At 34.2% G+C, this 10,913-nt stretch overlaps 1 long non-coding RNA gene across 1 annotated transcript; it reads right to left on the bottom strand.

The window, feature by feature from the left end:
• Positions 1 to 3,136: 3,136 nt before the first annotated feature.
• LOC111387307 lies at positions 3,137 to 4,166 on the bottom strand. The gene is made up of 2 exons (XR_002701385.1): positions 3,945 to 4,166; positions 3,137 to 3,807 (listed from the first exon to the last, which is right to left on the bottom strand). It is a non-coding gene; the product is annotated as an uncharacterized LOC111387307 (long non-coding RNA).
• Positions 4,167 to 10,913: the final 6,747 nt, after the last annotated feature.

Genomic DNA, 10,913 nt, shown 5'->3' with positions numbered 1-10,913 from the left:
TTCTTCTAAAGTGACTGGTTTACTACGAGCTGAAATAGTAGTGACAAAGGAGTCATAATCATTGCCAAGTCCTGTAAGGAGATACACAATTATTTTATCGCATTCCTTGACCCGCAATTGCTAGTTCATCTGCCATGTGCTTAATATACATAAAGTAGTCACTTGTAGATAAGGCTCCTCTTTGAGCATTGGCTAAGTCAGTACGTAGCTGAATAGCCCGAGCACGAGACTGAGAGGAGAAGCTTGTTTCCAAGGCTCACCATAAGCAAGAAGCAGTAGTGTGAGACACTACTTGAGCCAGGGTAGTCTTGCTAAGAGTAGAGAAAAGAACAGCAGGAACAATGGCATTCTATCGTTGCCAATGTTCAAAAAGATGATTGGAGATAGAAGAACCTGATTGGGAATCAGTTTGGGTAGGACTGATTTCTTTGGTTGGCATTGTCATTGTGCCATCTATGTAACCATACAGCCCTAGTCCACGGAAGAAATGTATGAGCTGAGCTTTCCAAACATGATAATTGACTTGAAGAAGACGTTAGTCAGTGGCATGCCCTGATACCATGTAAAAGAATTTATTTTTTTCTCATGTAATGTACACATACATCTGTACTATTTATACATGTTCAGTAAAATAGAAGCACCCGATCCAATCCTATAACTTTGCTATTTTAAATTCAAATACAAATACAAGGTTGTTGAGATGATCTTCTATTATCTGACTCCTATATTTCAAGAACTGCTTCGACGGTGTTTGAACTTCCTTGGACTTGTTCTTCAATATAGCCCAATACTGCCCCAGTCCATATCCAGTAAAATGCTTCCAACAAAATGAATAAATTTCTGGAAAAATTACCCCAAACCCCACATATAATCTATACTATTCAAAAATAAGATAGTCTAGTTTTAATTTCACAAATCAGGTTCTAATGAAAATTTATTAAATTAATTAGTCACCCTCACTGTTCTCTCTATTTGACATTTTCTACAAACTTTATTACTCTCGGAAATTCTCTCTCAACCATGCTACCGGTAATTTGTCTTTTCTCTAAATTCAAATTGAGATTGACATTATTATCATGTCCTTCAATGCATTTAATTTCATCAAAACCTGATTATATTTCAACTACAATCAAGTTTCCAATTCGCAATGTTTTTTATACTGGCTCAGGTTTCTCAATCATGATTTCGAGAAGGTCTTTTGGTTTCAATTCTAACTCAAAGAGTTAGTTTTAGAGCTGGGGTTTGTTTAGGGACGAATCTACATGGTGTCTTGTGGGGTCAACTGACCCACCCCTACAATTTTTTTTTGAAATTTAAGGGTTTCATTGTTTGTGTGGTGAAGGAAATAGAGTAAACATGGCAGGAGATGAGAATATGGAATTACAATTTTTGTGTGGAGAGAGGAGTTGCTAGATTTTAGGGAATAAAAATGAGATCTGTAAATTGTTGTGTGATTGCCATTGCCATTTATGCAATTTCTTCTGTGTTTGTGAAGTGTAGAAAAGACTATTTTGAGTAAAATTTGTATTTTTTGATGGCCCTGGGATTTCTTCTGTGTTTCACGTTTAATGAATCTTTTTAAGGACCAACTTGTGAGAGAAGAATAAAAAATGGATAGCTATGTTTTTAGTAATATATTCAAATGTTTTTTTTTTTTTTATCAATATTACATTGTTTGAGAATTTGCTGTATCCTAATTTTTTACCCGATAATGAAGAATGTTTGGCTCTGTCACTGGTTTGTGCAATAATGTAAGTGGGGATAAAAAGCATTGAAATTACTAGGATCTAGAGAATTTTGAAGGGGTTTTGGATTAGATGTTGTGTCTAAAGAGGAACTGAAAGAGAAGGATTTTCTGGATTGAGGAAGATGAAGCTCATGCGCAGGTGGATTATTTTGGTTTTTGGCAATTTTGGAAGAAGGGAGACTGAATATCTAATGAAGAGTGGTGCTGTTGGTGGCTATGTGGTGGTGGTGTGGGTTTAGGAGTAGATGCTCCTTCGTTAAGGTGTAGAGGGCAACAAATAGTAGTTTATCTTCATAGAATCAGTTAGGTAGGATGTATGTTGAGAAGAAATTCAATTGACAAATCAATTTAAGCGAGTTCACTACTACTTCAAGATTGTCTGAGATGGACCATTTGTCGAAAATGATGAGAAAACTAATGATGAAGTCCTTTTGAGTTTTTGTATTGAAGCTACTAGATGTAGCAAATTTGTGAGAACGGGTCTTATTTAGACAATATGTCACATTCAGCACATTACGGATCACAATAGGTCACAATTAACATAGACTTGATCACAGAGGAGGGTTATAGTTAACATAAAAATGGTTACAAACTTTTATATATAAACATATTTTTTCACAAACATTCACGGTTAATAGGTGTCTAATTACACATGTGACTACTAACATAGACTTAGTCACATACAGTCACAGGTAAGATTGATCTGGTCACAAAAAATCCTAATTAAGACTCTCTTGGTCACAGACGATCATAGACAACATAGATCTGGTCACAGAGGATCACAGATAACATATAAATTATCACAAACTTTAAATTTAAACATATTTTGTCACAAATATTTATTGTTAAGAGACATCTAGTTACACATACCATTATTAACATAGACTGGGTCACAACAATCACCATTATAACAAATTTGGTCAAAATAATCACAATGAAGATAAACTTAATCATAAATAGTCACAGATAACACAAGCATGTCACAAAAATAATAATAGCTTACACAAACATGGTCACCAACAATAAAAAGTTATATCAATCTAATAACAAACAGTTACAATCAAACAGAACCTGGTCACATACAGCACAAAATACAAAATCTGGTCACATACAACACAAAACCTAGTCGTAATTTATTATTTTTATTAGTTGCGATTAACGAATAGTTGGTCACAACCATTCTTTATCTGACCTAAAAGATAAAGAAATCTCATCAACATAGAGAGAATTACAAAAAGGACGAGGAGTCTGCAAAGTGGGAGATAAAAGAAACTTAATCAAGCAAAAAGTTCTCTCCAACAACACATATCAATAATTGTTGAAAAATCCCTAGGTTTAGTCCATGTAAAGGGTAGGAAAATATCACATATAACAATGATCAAAAGAAAATGAATCAATGAACAATTTAAACATTTAGAAAACGCCACCAACAATGTAGTCAAAATTTATTACAAGCACGTATACTTGTGGGCTTACCTCCAAACAATAAAATCTTAAAACAACTATGTACATAGGCTTTATAAAGGGGAAAAAAAGAAAAAAAAATTACAATGTAACTATTGTGTTCATAAACTCGAGAGTACCTATAGGTTGGTCAAAGTTGTGTTCATAAACACTTATAGAAAAGGGGATAAGGTTGTAAACCAAAATACTACAGATGTTATCAGGTATATGCCTGAAAATAATCTTGTTTTTGGAGAATTCGTAAACCATTAAAGGGACTTCTGATTCCAAACAGCACCTCAGAATCTTCACCACATTCTGACGGTTGATTTGGGAAACAATTTTTACTTCATTCGTAAACTGCTAAATTCGCCTTTGATCACTACATGAGTTCTTAATGAAACCAATGTATTATTAGGTAAAATTACTCTATAAGTGTTTCGGCACTCTATTCGTCAGTGATTATGTTTCCTTTGTCGTAGTTGTATGTTGCCTATGGAGATCTTTTGCAATAATTGTTCCATTTTCCTCTCGTCTTTTTGTCTGACTTCATTTCGGGAGCATCCAATCTAAGAAGGAACTTCCCTTGAAAAGTACCAAACGACTTTTCTTTACAGCTGCACAAACACGCCAACCATTACTTGCATCATCAGTGGAAGCATTTTATTTGAGAAATTAACTAAAATCGTGCTAAATCTGTAATGGATTTTATGTTCTCAAAGCATTATAAAAAAGACAAGTATAAGATATCTACCTTCAGGGCTCATGACAGGCACGTGATCGTGAAAAGGAGAATTGAATCTCAACTTGGAACTGAGATTTGAAGAAGTAGAGCTGCCACTATCGTTCCGACCAATTTGCCAATCTCTCTCTCCGCAGAGTGGCTTCAAGCCTTCAACAAGCCTTTCTTGTCATACCCAATTGAACCAGATTCTTGATCGTTCATTTTGAAGGACGTCCTAGAGAGAGAGATTGGGATGGGTATGACTGATTGGAGAAGTGGTATAAAGAGAGGTCTAATAGATTAGGGTAGGTATGATAGATTGTGATGATTTACATAGAGAGAGAATTAAAAAAGGGTTGAACCCCAACTTGAAGGCTCCCATCGTCCCGTCTCTAGAACTTTGTGAGAGAGGTAAATCGCGGGATGTGCCCCATCATGTCAGGGAACAAGAGCTGTATGTACACTGCGTCTATAATGAGTACAATTTTATGTTTCAGGAATCGAGCCCCCACACTGCAACTGCTAGCAGGGCGTGAGATAATCTCCCTCCTGTCCTTTGCACCATTAGGCTATGCCCCGAGGGCACGTAAAGAGAGAATTGTGTAGAGTTATGATGGTACTGTGTTTTCAAAATTTCATACATAATAATATCTTACAAATATTATTATTATTATTATTATTATTATTATTATTATTATTATTTATCACCTGATTTTTGAAATGTATTTTTAAGTTTGTTAAATGTGAAATTGTATATTTAATGTACTGTAGTTATGTATTTTTCCCTAAATTTCTAATAGTCTATAGCCCACCAATAACCAATTGCGAAAAAAATCACAAATAAACCAAGCAAAGAAAAATAATTCATTAAATACTACGCATTAATATATATTTTATAGATACCAAGCATTATAGAAAAGTATACCAACATTACTACGATTTTTTTTATTTTTTTGGCTGTTTCTGTAACTGAAGCACATGCAATGGCAAAGAACATGCCTACAATCAATTGAAATTTTTTATCATTTGCTCTCAATTAAAAACTCATGGAAAGTTCAAATTACAACCCAAAAAAGGAAGAATTGTGTGGGTCTGCAAATCTGAGAGACAATGGACACCTCTGTGTATTGAACTTCCTTTTTTATATAGATTTTGTACAATTCATATTAAGGAAAAATCACCAGAGTAATGCTATAGTATATTATGGTTTAAATTTTGAGGGACTATCTTTAAAAAAAAAAAAAATAAAAGTAAACGTATTTGGTTCCCGTGGATCGTAACTTAAGGGGATATATTCAATTGAGACTTTTAATGATTTTTTGAGATTTAAAAAGTTTAGGGGTATTCAATGGAAACTTTTATAGACTTTTAAAAAGTCTCTAAAAGTTACATTGTATTCAATTGAAACTTTTTAGAAATCTCTATAAGTCTTGGGGTATTCAAATTTTAATGACTTCTAAATACTTTTATAAAAGTCTCTGGAGTACTAATTTTTAAACAGAAAGTACTTATATAAAATTTTAAAATTTGTCTCTCATTAATCACGAGATTTTTGGAGGCTTTCACAAAAAATAAAAAATAAAATCAATTTTTCTTTCCTTTAACATTCTATGGACATGTATGATTAAAATTTATTTATTTTATTGAATATATTTCATTTATCTCTCTCTCTCTCTCTCTCTCTCTCTCTCTCTATTTATCTCTATTTTTTGTTGAAAAAATTGGATTATTGTAACTTTTTTTTTTCCTTTTTCATTCTTTTTTTGTGAAAAATTCCTATTTTTTAAATTAAATTAGGAAAAATTGCAGCCGAGGTATCAAACATTTCATTTATTAGCAGACTTTGCCCCAAATCTTTCATTTGTGCCATTATGAGTACCAAACCTTTAAAAAATGTGTACCTCAAGTCGAAATTGACAGTTCCCGTCTGTTTGAACACAAAAACCGTTAGTTGACCCCAAAATGAAAAATTTAATTATTTTCCCAAAATAAGGTAACGACATTCTAGACATAATACATTTTCCCTGTTAAATTTAAAGTTAGAAAAATAATAAAACCATCTCATTCTTCCCCAAATCAAAACCACTCCACCCAACCACCGCATTCATCGCCGGCAGCCACCACTACTCGCCGGCATCACCACCACTGCCCACCCAACAATACTCATCAACAAGAAAAGGATGGCGCTCACGACCATCATTCCCCCTACTTTGCTTCCAAGCTCATAGCATTCTACCCACGATTCAAACAGTTGGCTGCTACTCGAAAGCTGTTTGATAAAATTCCTAAATCAAATAAACGTGGTTGGGTTGCTCTTATCAGATCCTATGCTCGCCATGGGTTTTATGAAGAGACCATGTCTATGTTTTTCAAAATGCAGACGGAAGGATTAAGATATGATGTAATTGTCCTTCCCAGTGTTCTTAAAGCCTGTGGACACCTCTCTGATTGGAATACTAGAGAGAAGTTACATGCTCACGGCCGTTGTTATTACTACTGTTCCTGGTCCTGTCATTTCCCCCACGGTCGTCCACGGTGGCGCTCACGCCAGTGGTGGTGGTTTTGGTGGATACTTAAATGGGTGGAGTGAGTATGCTTTAAAAGAAACCAATCCTTCCCTCAGAGCCATGAACAAGGACAAGAAAAGCTCAACCTACGATCTTGTCGAACAAATGCAGTATTTGTATGTTAGAACAGTAAAAGCTCGTGAGATCTCACTGTTTGGTGGTGGTGAGATTTTAACTGAGGTAAAACTTGGGAATTACAAAGGGATGAAGCATGTGGTGGTGAACGATTCTGAGGTTATGGAAAACAATGAAAACGAAGACGAGTTTATTGTCTTCAATTTGAGGTGTTTGTGATGGAGATGGCTTCTACAGGTGGAAAGCCGTTTGTGAGGGGGTTGGGGAAGAAGGAGATGGGGGTGGGTGCTTGTGGTTTTGCTTTTCTAATTTTTAATTTAATAGGGGAAAAGTATTATGTCCAAAATGCCCTTATCTTATTTTGTGGAAATAATTAATTTTTTTATTTTTGGGGTCAACTAACGGTTTTTGTGGTCAAACAAACGGAAACCGTCAATTTTGACTTGAGCTGCATATTTTTTAAAGGTTTGATACTTACGATGGCACAAATGAAAGATTTGGGCAAAGTCTGCTAATAAATGAATTGTTTGGTACCTCGGCTGCAATTGTTCCATTTAATTATAAAAGTTAATATGAAAAATTTATATTAAATCTAAATATATTGATTTTTCTTTATTTTTAAAAGTTGCTATACTAATAATATTGAATTGCGCGCGCTTGTGTATATATAATTTTAATTATTATTTATTTAACTAAGGTCTTAAATTTTTTTCACATTTTTTTTAATTATATGGGAAGAAGTGGAATTGTGAGAACTAACACCCCATATGTGAGAATTTCAGACTCGGTCTACGTGAATTCTATTTCAAATGAAAGTTTTTAAAAGTCTTTTGAATTTCAGGAAAGTCTATAAAAGTTTTAAAATGAAAATTCATAGAAGTTCACGAAAGACTTCCACTAATTTCATACAAATCTATAAAAGATCCACAAAAGTCACCATTTAAAAAAAGTCTATCAAAGTCTTCAAAAGTTCCAATTGAATACACCCCCTCAATTTCTCTTTGGGCTTTGATTTCTTGATTAAGAAGTTTAGGCTGTAAAAAGTCACCGATTTTCCTTACTGGCCACCAATCGTGAATGTATTATGTATATCATATGAACTGAAGTTGATTGTTCATATATTGGATACAAATCTGATTTTGTCTTTCAGTTCTTAAGCAATTTTTTATAATAAGTTTTGTGAATGAAACTTATTTAGGTTGCTATAATATTCAACCATCTCATTGTTATTCTTATAGATGTGAAAAAAGTTTTATCTTTTAATGGTGATATGTGCACATATGAACAAAGATTAAGTTTTTGACATGGAATATTTCATGGTCAATTGGTTTTGTGATTTGATTGATAAATAGTCTCAACTTGTAATGGTTTGTATCAAATCCGTTATGCTTTGGGAACAAAATGAAAATGTAGTTGTAGAAATTACAATAACTGTTGCTTATATGATTGTATCACGAGGGCTACGTCTCTAATTTGGTTGGAACGCATCAGGGGGGATTCAGGATTGGATCCAAGGCCGAACTACAAAATTTCAAACCGAACTACTATGCCGAAAAAAAAAATTTACACATAAAAAACTGTTTTTTTACCAAAAAAAATTAAAAATACCTTAAAAAAAAAGCTATTGGGCCTGAGGAGGCCCCCCAAATCCGCCTCTTCAACCCATAAGTAATGCAAGTTGAGATACAATGGCAAACTCAGACACACTATTCAAAATCTTTAAATGTTATGGATTATAAAATATTAAAATTCTTGAACCATATCCTTGGATAATATGCACTAATTTACTAAAGAAATGAAAATATGGTGTCTTTGCTGTATTCACATCCATCCTTAGTGTAGCACACAAATTAAAACGTCAATCAATTGCTATGGATATTAGTAACCTCACTTCACTCTTACAGGATAAAAATGTGATACATGCTATGCACCTATGCCGCATGTCAAGAAATAATTACAATGATAACAATGAAATTTGTTCACATGTTTAAGCAATTGATATTTTACTCAACGCAATTTTATCCTGAGAAATTTGATTCCAACAGGAGTCACGTAATCAAGCTAGGGAAAGCAAAAAAATCCGCCCCCTGAATGGGGCAAAAAAACCAACCCCGAACGGGTTGGTGGGGGCGGGGCAAGGCGGGCCATCCGTGAAGAAAAAAATAAAAATAACAATAAAAATAAAATTATTTCTAGACAATTTACCCATTAAAAACCCATTTTGAATTTTTATTTTATTCTCTAATAATAACATAATTCGAAACTTTCAAAATGTAAAAAAAATAATAAAAAAAATTAAATAGGGCAAACAGTTGCCCCATCCCGCCCTGTTTAAGGTGGGGCGGGGTTCGAGCCAAACCCGGTCCGATTCCGAATCTGTCCTGCTATCATCACTAAATCAAGCATTTAAACTTGCAAGAATTTAAATTAAAACATATTTTAATTCACAAACATGTCATAAAACATAAACATAATAAAATCAACGATGATGATTTATGTAAACTTGCATATTCATTAACCACCCTAAAATAAGTAAGTTCATACTTGCTATGACACTAAACTGTTGTTTTGGAAAATAATAAAACCAACATACTCTATAAAAAAAACTATAAAAAAAGGGCGGGGTGGGTTGGGGGGGACAATGTGAAACTAGGGGGTTTTAATTATGTAGAGTTCTCTAGGATTGACAATATAATTTGGTGCTACATCTAAAATCCTTTACTCTCTGGATGAGGATCTCCAAGTTTAAGACTTCGTTGATTATCTATTATCATCCTTAACTATCTCCTTCTTTGTCTAGGAGGTTAAATCGACAGCTTCAATCACCTCTTCGCATTTCGAGAAAGCTCTTCTTGCACGATGAAATATTTACCTGTGACGAGTTTCAATGGATACTTCAACCACTATATTCTTCCTCGACTAATCAAGATTCATCACGAACCCATTTCGAAGAAGAAAGTATAAAATGAAGAAGGGGCTTTTCAGATACTCATTACATAAATAAGGAAGATTTTATTCAGATATGATTTAATCTCATAAATCGTGATTTTTTTGGGATATGTTGAGTAATTCATGGGATTAGCTGTTTCTTGGATATTAAAATGTGAGCATTTTTACGACAAGTGATAGTATTTTCAGAATAAAATATTGAGTGTAGTAAAAATGCGATTACATTTTAATTGGGATTAGTGGGGTGAAATTTTCCACATTTCAATATTAGAAGACAAATTTCAAACTTCAAAAATCAGATTTTTACTTAAATTTATTTATGATTTATTTAATCAATTATTTTATTAATTATATATTTAGATCTCTGTACAATTTGATCACAAATTGACATTTAGTTAGTCACTTTATATTTTTTGTCACAAATTAAAAATTTTATGTTGCAAATTATTTTATGGTCATAATTCAAAATTTTTATAGTTTACAGTTTGTTCATCAGTCACAAATTAAAAAATTTATAAGTCACGTTTTATTTATTGATCACAAATCACAAATATTAAAAGTCATGACTTATTACATAGTCACAAATTATCAAATTATCGATCACAGATTAACAATTTTTTAGATCACACGCTATTTCTTGGTCACAATTTAAATTTTTTATTGGTCACAAATTAATCAATTTAATCATCACAGTCCACAACCGAAACTTGTGACCACCATCTCACTACTACCTTCAATATCACCACCGCCATCGTTGTCGCCAAAACCATAGCGGCTGTCGTCACAAACTCCCAACAGTTGGTTATGAACCGCCAAATAGTTGGTTACAAACACTTTCATACTACACCGCCACCACAATCGCAACTTGCAACCACCACGCCACCTCGTCGCCACAGTTAACACTACCACCACCATTGTCACCGCAGCCGTTGCACCACTACCACCTCTATTTCCAAACCACCAAAAAGACCCCCAAAATTGCCCGTGTGTCATGTCTTCTGTTGGCCAAATCAAACCACCACCTCACCACCAACACCACAAAAACCACCACTCAAATTGTCACACCGGTGAAAAAGAAAAAACAACATGCAACCACCACACCATAATCGCAACTCGCAACCTCCAAAATTGCTTGCATCCCACAACCGCCATCATCACTCCACCTCACCGTCGCCATCATCTCCACCCTGATACTGTCGCCACCGCCACCACTACTTTTAACCACGACTCCTTCAAAGATCTAGTAGTCACAAAACCACCTTAACAGAAAGCCACTTTTAACCACCACTCCTTCAATGACTTGGTAAATATCTCAGATTTTCTCGCAGTGACTATGTGTCGGCATCATCGCTATGCCGCTGCTCCGACATCGTTGTTGTGCGATTGAATGGTGGTTGCTGCATCGGGA

The sequence above is a fragment of the Olea europaea genome, unplaced genomic scaffold, assembly GCF_002742605.1.
Source record: "Olea europaea var. sylvestris unplaced genomic scaffold, O_europaea_v1 scaffold398, whole genome shotgun sequence".
Classification (NCBI taxonomy): domain Eukaryota; kingdom Viridiplantae; phylum Streptophyta; class Magnoliopsida; order Lamiales; family Oleaceae; genus Olea; species Olea europaea.
Note: the sequence above shows the minus strand (reverse complement) of the source record. Positions and strands in the feature narration are given on the sequence as shown.